This window comes from Drosophila ananassae (assembly GCF_017639315.1).
Source record: "Drosophila ananassae strain 14024-0371.13 chromosome Y unlocalized genomic scaffold, ASM1763931v2 tig00000106, whole genome shotgun sequence".
Taxonomy (NCBI): Eukaryota; Metazoa; Arthropoda; class Insecta; order Diptera; family Drosophilidae; genus Drosophila; species Drosophila ananassae.
The window spans coordinates 293,333-305,067 of NW_025319066.1; positions in this window are offsets into that span (position 1 = coordinate 293,333).

Genomic DNA, 11,735 nt, shown 5'->3' on the forward strand with positions numbered 1-11,735 from the left:
GATTTTAAATCGGTTTGAGTTAATTGACGTTTCTTTTGCTACTAGGCTGGCATTGCCACGGGTTATTTTGCGTTTGGAATTCAGGGGGCTCAGCTTCCTTTTGATTTGGATGTAGCGATCAATGCCAGTCTGCACAGCCGGCTTAATATAGTCATTGTTTTTGTTTTTGTTTTGGTTTTCGGGCAGCGCGGACGTATTACTATTTGCGCTGCTAGCTGATGACGTCGTTAAACGCGCTGTCGATATAGTTGCGGTTGTTGTTGTTGTTACTGTTGACGTTGTCAAAGAAATTGAGGTGCTAGTTACTGCACTCTTTGGCTGCAGAGACATCGATGGTATCGAGGGGGAGCAGGAACGCGCTCTCTCGCTCTCTACGTTTAAGAATTCGGTCAAGTTGGGGGTAATTGACCGAGCTTGATCGGAGCTTGCATGGTTTTCGGTTGCTTTAAAAGACAAGTACGCGTTGTTTCTTTGTACTGAGAGCCGTCTCTCGTCTAGCTCACGTTGACGTTGTGTGCGAACGTCGTTTGAACTCATTGCAGTCGAGGTTGATTTAGTTTGAGTTTTAAGTGTTGTGTTTTATATTAATTAATTAATTAATTAATCAATATAAACATTAGCGATTTCATCGCAAAAAAGCGTCTTTTCGCGTTATTGTAGATTTCTTAGAGCAGTCACTGCACTTTTATGATTTTATTGAATATTTTTTCCCGGAGCACAATAAAAAACACGTCTGCATGCGACGACTGCAATCGAAATATAGGATTATTATTAGTGAAGAAAAAAAATGGTACGGACAGACTTTGTGTTGACTTTAGAGAGCTGAATTCAAATACGGTTGCTGATAAATATATATATATATATGTATATATAAAATACTGACACGCCTATTTAATGTCAAATAAACTATTGATAATACTAATATTAAAACAAACTTACGAATAAATCTAAAAAAAATATAGATAAAAAATGAAAACAAGGAATTCAAACAGATGTAATATGGGATTTCACCGAACAAAAAGGTCGATGAACTCTCCGTTGTATCAGCTAATTTTTCGCTTTCCACAACTGTTTACTCGAACCCATACAGAACTGACCTATCTTAACTTCGGTTTGATCGAACCCCCAGAAGTTGACCTAGATTCGCTAAGGGTTTGATCGCCTGATTTAAAAAAAATTAATTTATTTGTTTATTTTTTTTTTCTCTTATCTATTTTTAATTTGAGTAGTTCACTGCGTTCTAATATCATCCGTGGTCAGGCAATGCGGTTATAAGTAGCCCATAAATGCCTGCAATTCCTATGCGTATGATAAAAAACGTATGGACCTATTGTGGACAGAGGGGATTTTAAAAGGATTTTTCTATTGCACTCGCTCGGGTTAGGTCAAACCGTGGCTGGACGACCCTACCTCTCAATACTTGGTCTATCCGTTTCCTATGCGGCTGATCGAATTTCGAACGAGGTAGAGCATGAGCTACAAAACGAGATCAAACTCCATTTGTGGGTGCATCATCCAATAAATTAATTGATTTTTCCTAATATGAGGTCTGTTTTGCAAACTCTGGCCAAAATGAGTAGTTGTGATGGTGACCTACGTTGCTTAACATGGCCCTGAGGTTGAGCGCCATTTGTAACAATGAGGATGGGTGCTTGAAAGCCGTATAGGATACGATATTCAAGTCCTAGGCGAGGTGTCAAATTTGGGAATATAACAAATCTTCCGGCTCTGGCTAATGGGGTGGTGTTCTTGCCACGCCTTCCAAGGTGCCTTTTAATCATTATCAACAAGAAAGGAAAGCTAACTTCGGGCGGAGCCGAAGTTGATATACCCTTGCAGTTGAGTCGCAGTCCGCTAGGTGGCGCCACGCATCTTATATTATTAGATATATAGCGGATAGCATATAGTCGGCCGATCCTTATGAAATTTGGCAAATCAGATTATCTTGTCCAAAATAGAATATGTACCAAGTTCCATCTATCCATTCTAACTTAAAAAACACCAAAGTTATACCAATTTCGATCGTTCTATGACAGCTATAGGATATAGTCGGCCGATCCTTATGAAATTTTGTACACAAGATATTTTGGTCAAATTTAACATCTTCAAATCAAATAAACAGTCAAACAAACAGTCTTAACCCTCTAACATAAAAACATGGCATTTCAGATCAATCAGTTATATGGCAGCTATAGAATATAGTCGACCGATCCCGACCGCTCCGACTTATGTACTACCTGCAAGGAAAAGAAGGATGTGTGCAAAGTTTCAACTCGATAGCTCTAAAACTGAGAGACTAGTTTGCGTAGAAACAGACGGACATGCTTATATCGACTCAGGAGGTGATCCTGATCAGGAATATATATACTTTATAGGGTCGGAGATGTCTCCTTCACTGCGTTGCACACTTTTGTCCAAAATTATAATACCCTCTGCAAGGGTTTAAAAACTGCGTGCATGGGGCAAGCTTCTCTTGGTAAGAGGTTAGCTACTCATCTTGGCCATCTGGAAAATTTGTTCAGGGAGGATGGGTTCCTTCGCATCGGGCTGTACCGTCGAGTGCTCAAGGCCTCAGATGTTGCGAGGCTTGGTTTGCCCACCCAACCTGTGGCTATCAAAATCCTGGATACAGAACCCATGATGTCACTAATAACCCCTACCTCAACGGTCTCAAGGGGATCGGTTATGTCGGGTCGAAAACTGAATTATTTAGCACATTATAAAAATTTATTTAACAACTATAAGAACTACAATAAACAAGAAAGGAAAGCTAACTTCGGGCGGAGCCGAAGTTTATATACACTTGCAGTTGAGTTGCATTCCGCTAGGTGGCGCCACGCATCTTATATTATTAGATGTATAACGGATCGTATATAGTCGGCCGAACCTTATCAAATTTGGCATATCACTCTCTTCCTTCACTTCATAGCGAACGGTCGTGATTATTTTTTGCGCTTTCGATAAATTCTATTTTTGCCAAACGCGGGTTTGAAACCTTAATTTAAACACTTTGTTTTCATTACTAATATTGTGTCTTAATATTAAAGTTATATCCGTATCGCTTCGCGCTTGTGCAGTGCCATATTTGGGTGAGCATTTAATAAAATTAAAAAGTCGCAATCCAAATATAGCTCTGCTTCTTTTTTTACTCTCTGCCTTTTTAATTTTTGCAGTTAATTCTGCTCTTATCTTTTTGCGCGCATTTCGTTACACTTGCGCTCTCCCGTAGCTCTCTCTTTACTAACACTCTCCTCTACCTACTCTTTTACTAACCTTAGTTGGTACAGTGGTTGAAGGCTTATTTGTTTAAAATAAAAAACAAAAAATAATAGAATATTTAAAAATTATAAATTAAATTTTGCTAATTTGCTAATTAATTTTTTAAAATGGAATATAATGTTGTCTGCTCTTTAAAATCGTGCAATAAGCCGATATCTGCGTCCCAGGCCAGCATCTATTGTTGGCTATGCGAAAGTGTCTCACATGCCAAATGTGCTGGCCTTACTGCATCTGTCTCAGATGCCATATCCCGCCGTGTTGGCCTCCATTATTGCTGCAGTGGGTGCCGAGCTGTCCAAGATGAAATGAGATCATTCATGCGACAGACCAAGAGTGGGTTTAAAGATTTGATCGTTGGTTTCCGAAAAATCAACGATCAACTCAGTGCGCTGGATGTTCAATTCAATAGCCTTCAGCTGTTGAATGAATCTCCTAAGCGGAAAAAATCTGCTACTAGGGAAGTTGCAGCTCCAGTAATCGCGGAACAGCTGGATCCTCCCGCAATAATGCAGCCGCTCATTTCCCTTGCTACTCCAAGAGCAGGGACGGTAAATGAAAAGTTAGCACCCGAATTTACCGTAGCAGAGCAAAATTTGTCTGCTTTGTCCTCCATGGCATCACTCCAAGTGATTCCCAGGAATACCCTTGAATTAACCCCCATAGCTTCCACTAGAAATGGTAACCCGCCGCCCGGACCCCCGGAACGGACTGATGCCGCGGTATTACCGACCGTGGCACCAAAACCATTACAGGTAATACCACCTGTTAGACAAATATTTGTCTCACGGCTAGCCCCCGATACCTCGGAGATTGATATCTCGGCTTATATCAAAGCCAAAACCAAGGCCGTTATTAGAGTGGAAGACATTAGGATATTTAAATACTCCTACTCGAGGCGCATGTCATCCTTCATGATACGTGTGCCAGTGCCGATGTTTGTGACAATATGTTCGCCTGGCTTCTGGCCAGAGGACATATTTGTACAAGAGCATCAGCCGAGTAAGGTAAAGAAAAAAAACACGAAGCCTGCTGGAGTCAAGCTCCCAACATCTGTCCAAACCGACTCTTCAAAAAACTAACACGTTCTATCAATCTTACCTATCAGAACTGTCGGGGCCTACGTAGCAAGCTCCCTAGACTTTATTCTGATAGTCTTTCCTTTGCGTCCCATTTTATAGTCTTTACTGAAACTTGGTTAAAGCCGGAGATCTTTTGCTCCGAAGTTTTTCCAAGTAGGTACACCACTTTTAGACGTGACCGACCTCTGCGAAGAGGAGGAGGAGTCTTAATTTCTATTGACTCCAATTTCGTTTCTGAAGAGGTAAAGTTACCAGAGTTTGGTGATTTCGAATTTATTTGCGTTAAAGTCATATTGTCTGCTCAATCATTGTTTATTACATGTTCTGGCATCACTTGTCGGCTATACAGGCTGTTACCAATCTTATGTCAGATATTGACCTTCTGATAGTTCTTGGCGACTTTAATTTACCAGAACTCAATTGGTCAATTACTGAAAATTTAACTTTCTTATCACTTTCCACCCATCACGATTTCACGGCGGGCATCTTTGACTTGTCCCTAGGCCAGATCAACCATGTTAGAAATTCGTTAGGTCGGCTTCTTGACTTATGTTTTGTATCTGATCCAGATAGTACCACACTTTCCAGAGCGTTGCCCCTCTCAACCCCTGAAGATCCATACCACCCAACGCTTGAAGTTTCAATTGAAACCAATTCTGGTGTCAATCAGAAGACTTCCTGCGTATCAAAGAAGATTCTTTGTTTTCGTAAGGCTGATTTTCGTAAACTTAATTTATTAATTGATACTTTTGACTGGTCCGATATTCTGGCATGCACTGATATAAATATCATCCTAGATAAATTCTATTTGACGTTAAATTCATTTTTTGACTTAAGCGTGCCGTGGAAATATCCGTCCGCTACAAATAATCCACCTTGGTTTACAAGGTGCCTAACTAAATTAAAAACATATAAAGACAGGCTTTTAAATAAATATAAAAGAACCTGTAGCAGCATAGATTTCTCAAGATACTTAATAGCTCGGCTAAATTTCTCCGTGCATAACGCCGAATGTTATAAAAATTATATTCGCCGCTGTCGGATTCAGTTCACTCAGGATCCAAAGCAGTTTTATAACTTTGTAAACACAAACCGTAAACATGTATCTTTTCCCTCCCTACTTACGTATCAAAATTTATCAGCGACTTCGGATCAGGCCATTGCGGATTTATTCGCAAAATTTTTCCAAACAACAACTTTTACCTCCTAACACTTCAGATCAGCCATACGCTTACAACATTCAACCAACTAATAGTATATTTGTTCCATTTCTTTCTGAAAACAATATACTATTGGATCTTCAAAAGGTAAAACCAGTTTATTCGCCAGGCCCCGATGGAGTACCAGCCTGTGTGCTAAAATACTGTGCTAGGGCTCTGTGCAAACCTCTTCAAAAACTATTTAACTTATCTTTAGAATCTTCGATTTTCCCCTTTAAATGGAAGGAATCTTTCATAATTCCTCTGCACAAAAAGGGGAAAAAATCCGATGCTGCCAACTACAGAGGCATCTCAAAATTGTCAGCGATTCCAAAGTTATTCGAAAAATTAATAACTCCTCATTTGCAACACCTATGCTCATCAATAATTTCTCCATGTCAGCATGGTTTCATTAAGCGTCGCTCAACCACCACTAATTTATTGGAGTTGACATCCTTTGTTTTAGATGGCTTCCAAAAGGGACTTCAAACTGATGTTATTTACACAGATTTTAGTAAAGCATTTGATTCAGTTAATCACTCACTCTTGTTGAGTAAACTAAATCTTTTGGGATTCTCAACCGACCTCATTACGTGGATCTCCAGCTATTTAAATGGAAGAACACAGAGAGTCTTATTTAAAAATCAATACTCCCGCTTAGTCCGTGCCACATCTGGTGTCCCTCAAGGAAGCCATCTTGGCCCATTACTATTCACTCTTTTTATAAATGACTTGCCTTTATCCATAACGAACGCGCTGGTACTAATGTACGCAGACGATGTTAAGCTTTGTCTCCAATATAAGTTCCCGTCTGCCCAAAACAGACTCCAGTCGGATCTTGACAATTTTCAAAAATGGTGTTTATCTAATGACTTAGTACTTAACGGATCAAAATGCAAACTTATGTCTTTTTATCGTACTAGTCCTCACCAGGCTTCGTACAATCTCTCTGGGATTGCCTTAGAAAAATTAACTCAGGTTAATGATCTTGGTGTCCTTTTAGAAATAAAACTTAAATTTTCCGACCATATTTCTTCAATGGTTAATAAGGCTAAAGGTGTTGTCGGTTTTATTAAAAGATGGGCTAAAGAATTTAAAGACCCTTATATTACTAAAAGCTTATTTATATCCTTGGCCTGGTGTCCCCAATACGGTGTTCATCACGACCGCATAGAATCCGTACAAAAGAACTTCTTATTATTTGCTCTTAGGGGACTTAACTGGGACGCAAATCTTCACCTACCTTCGTATAATAGTAGACTCCTACTAATAAACTTACCCTCCTTAAAAAACCGAAGAACAATGCTGGGTGTCGTTTTCCTACAGAACCTTATTAATGGTGATGTAGATAGCCAGCACTTACTAACACGCTTACAGTTTAACGTTCCGAATAGAAGGACCAGAAACTTTAGTCCTTTATTCTTAAGCCATTGTAGATCGACATATGCACAGCATGATCCCATTAGGATTTTATGTTCGAACTACAATGGTCTGTATAATATTATTTCTCTTTCCTCCCAGTCAAATTTGAAAACCTCCATTTTAAATTACCTACAAGAACATACTAATTCTTCCTCGTTTTCTTTATAATCCTTCTATTTAAACTTATATACTATACTCATTATACTAACTCGAATTTATTCCCGCGATTCGAGCCGTACGTTATGCGGCAGGCGCTCCTCGGTCGGTTGGGCGGGAGGTGGGCTGTACGTATGCAGTGGGAACCGCGCGAAAAAAAAAAAAATATATCAAATTTTTTTGCCCAAAGAGGCATCCATTAAAAATCCCATCCTTCTAACTTGAAAAACAACGAAGTTATGGCATTTCCGATCAATCAGTTATATGGCAGCTATAGGATATAGTTGACCGATCCCGGCCGTTCCAACTTATATACTGCCTGCAAAGGAAAGAAGGGTGTGTGCAAAGTTTCAACTCGATAGCTTTAAAACTGGGAGACTAGTTTGCGTAGAAACAGACAGACGGACTCTGATCAAGAATATATATTAAAATACCCTCTGCAAAGGTATAAAAATTTGCCAACTATATCTAATTGCATGGAGTAAATACTAACATAAGCATAATAATAATGGAAATATTTGTACGTTATAAATATTTATATAATTTGTATAAGTTAAGATAATTTAAAGGAATTGGCTTTTCAAATCACCAAAGACAAATCAGGCATGAGCTAGTCTTTTATATTAAAATATAAATACATAGAAATTACATCAAACATAAAATCGAACTTGAGTGAAAACTCGCCAACGAAGTGGCTCGAGCGGCTTGGGCTAGGGAATTTAAAATTATTTTTAAACTTTCCTTTTTTTTTCATTTAAATTTTAAGTTGACCATCATATTTAGGAAGTATTCCTTGTTCTACTTTATATATTTTTTTCGGTCTCATTTACTTTTTTCTTTTTTTTTTTGTAGTAAAATTTGTATTATGTAAGAACTTTACATTCACACTCACCCCAAAATTAGTAAATCCATCGTCGAAAGCGCTTTCTCGGACTTTAGGTGGCTGAAATTTTGGAACTTAACTATAACATAAAAAAAAAGGAAAATTCTCTATCACGAACTATACGATGGGGCCATGAAAATTATTATTTCCTTTTTTTTCTCAAAGGTTAGGTATAACCCCTCTATCACTCCGACCCGAGTATGGCATATTTTCTTTTCTCACTTCATATTATTTGTTTTCTTTCTAATGGCTCGGAATCGATTTTAGCCATCAGCAATCACTAAAACATAATTTGTACTCCCTAAAATAACTCATACTACTTAAACTAGCACCTATCTATATACCGAATCCCACAATTTCCCGGATAAACGCTCTCCGGATTATCGCGTCGGGGTCGCCAGAGGCCTCCGAAATACCCTGGGTCACTTTCGGGTCACGTTTCCGCCGGAAAACTGGTGATATTTTCGATTAATCTTACTACGCTTCGCGGCGAGGAAAAATTATGCGCTATCGAGCGCGGTTGGTACAAAACTGCCCGCTCGCGCAAAGGGTTTGATGGTGGGCCTAGCGAGTCAAACTCAAGACCGCCGATTGAGTCTTTTTTTTTCAGCTTATCGGCTCAGATCTATCTAATACTCCTGGTGCAAACTGGTACTTTTCCGGCGAAAGCTGCTTTGCGCCGTGGGCTTCCGGAGTCCCTCAGATCCGCTCCGAACTCTTGGAGCTGCCTGAATTTCCCTTTGTTCCAGTAATCTCTATCCTGTTGCCGAGCCTAGTCACAAAAGAGATAACTGGCCCCTGGACGTAAGCTCCTTGTTCGCCGATCCTTATACTTCACCGCACCGTTAAACAAAACCACTCAACTGAATCTGAGGAGGTGCAATGAGGGAATGATTGCCCAGATGCTAAAATTTGGCGCATGGCCTTGCCCGAAGAGAAGATGCCCACAACGGAAAGTTGAAATTTTACCCGGTTGCCCTCCTTCTAATCTCTCTATGCACCTTTCTAGTTTAAAACTTGACTCCTAGATGGCGCACCTTTCCCAACTACCTTTCTTTCTACAGATACAAGCGTTACAGAATCATTTACAATATTATTTCCATTTACATAGCACCAATTATATATATTTTCTTATTTTGTTCTCTTATTTTATTACACAATGATTTTTCACCGTTTAGAAGACGAGTGAAACATGATTTCTCTTTGCTTAATGTACAATAGCACAGGCCGACAATTTCCAACTTTTTTTTTCCTCCACTCATAATTTTACCTGCTCCATAACCTTTAGGCTCCCCTGAACCAAAATCCAGAACAAATATAGGTTTTATCACCCACAGTTTCCGCGGTACACCTAAGAGAAGAAATTGATCAAATTTTACCATATATTGAATTATGTAGGCCGTGTAATGGTGATGACCATCATTGTTTCTAGTACATATCATTTTTGAGATGTATGTGTACCAACTAAAATTAAAAATTTGTATCTAGCAGTTACCATATCTTTGGAATAAGCATCCAAAGTTGAAATCTCAGATTTTCTACATTAATTTTTGGTCTTCCATGATTTTTCCCCAAACATTTTTCTATGGAAGATTTTTATTTTCTTATTGAAATCAGTAGATCATATCATGTTTTAATTTTGGATTTAAAGAAAAACTCGAAATAATTTTATTGAATTTATTATAGGTGGTTAAACAATATTTTCTTCAATTAAATTGGAGTTTTTAATCTCATATTTTCAAAAAGTCATGGCTATCTAAAATTGTTTCTTCATTCAAAACGTATATATTGCAGGTTGAGCTTGTTTAGTAAAGCTTTACAGAAGTTTTAGATAGCCATGACTTTTTGAAAATATGAGATTAAAAACTCCAATTTAATTGAAGAAATTATTGTTTAACCATCTATATTAAATTCAATAGAATTATTTCGAGTTTTTCCTTAAATCCAAAATTAAAACATGGTATGATCTACGAATTTCAATAAAAAAATAAAAATCTTCCATAGAAAAATGTTTGGGGAAAAATCATAGAAGACCAAAAATAAACATAATAAACGTAGAAAATCTGAGATTTCAACTTTGGATGAGTATTCCAAAGATATGGTAACTGCTAGATACCATTTTTTAATTTTAGTTGGTACACATACATTTCAAAAATAATATGTACTGGATACAATGATGGTCATCGCCATTACACGGCCTACATAATTCAATATATGGTAAAATTTTATCAATTTCTTCTCTTAGGTGTACCGCGAAAACTGTGGGTGATTGAACCTATGTTTGTTTTGGTTTTTGGTTCAGGGGAGCCTAAAGGTTATGGAGCAGGTAAAATTATGAGTGGAGGAAAAAAAAAGTTGGAAATATTCCGCCTGTGTTATTGATCTTTATTCTGGACAAAGCTTCAGCCACGACATTCGTAGTTCCCGGTTGATATTTGATAATTGGAGTAAAACTTTGTATAAATGAAAATCATCGTTTCATTTCTATGTTTGGGTTTTTGTTGGATATAGAATAGGCTAATGGTTGATGATCTGTATGTATTTGTATTCCTACTACTTCATATAAATAATTTCTAAGATTCTTTAATGCCCAATCTATAGCTAATACTTTTTTTTTGTTAGTAGCATATGCTTGTTCGGTTTTATTCAGGGTTTTTGATATGAACGTTATTGGTTTGCCCTCTTGTGATAATACCGCTCCCAATGCTATGTTTGAAGCGTCTGTTGTTAGAATGAATCTTTTACTATAATCTGGTTGAATTTGATTTGACAAATTTTGTTTAAGTTCATTAAACGCTTTTATGGCTGCTTCATCTAACTGTATTGACATTTGTTTGGACATTTTTTTTGATATTTTTCCATTATGGCCTCCTAGATACGTGATCAATGGTTTCGCTATATAAACGTAATTAAGGACAAACTTTCTATAATAACTTGTTGGGCCAAGAAAACTTCTGAGTTTCCTAATGTTGTTTGGTATTGGGTATTTTTGGATTGCTGCTATTTTTTCTGGGTCGGTTTTAATCGTGTTGTATGAAACTAAATATCCAAGAAAGCTTGTTTCATGTAAAAAAAATTTGCATTTGTCTAAAAAAATTTTCATATTTGCTTCTAATAGAATGATAACTACTTTTGTTAGATCGGTATAGTGATCTTCTATTGAATTTGAAAAGATTATAATATCGTCCATATAGACGTGACAGATTTTTCCAACTTGATCTCTTAATATGTCATCCATGGCTCGTTGGAAAATTCTTGGAGCGTTTGTTCACCCGAAAGGCATTCTTAGATATTCATATTATTCCATTATTTATTGATAACGATGTTTTTTCTATGTCGGATTCTCTCATGAGTAATTGGTGGAATCCTGATTCCAAATCAATTGTAGAAAAAAATTTTGATTTTCTTAGATTTGCTAATATAACGCTTGGGTCCTGCATTGGCTATCTATCAGGAATTGTATTTCCATTTAGTTTCTTAAAGTCGATGACAAGTCTTAGTTTTGGAGTGCCGTCTTCATTATAACATTTTTTTGGCACTACAAAGACTGGAAAATTATATGGGCTCCTGCTGGGTTGAATTATGTTTTCATCCAACATTCTTTTAATTTTTTATTCACAAATTCTGCGACCGATTGGGCATAAGGATATTGTTTACTATATATTGGTCTGTCATGTTCCAAGATTATTTCCCCTCTGATATCGGTCGAGTGTTCCT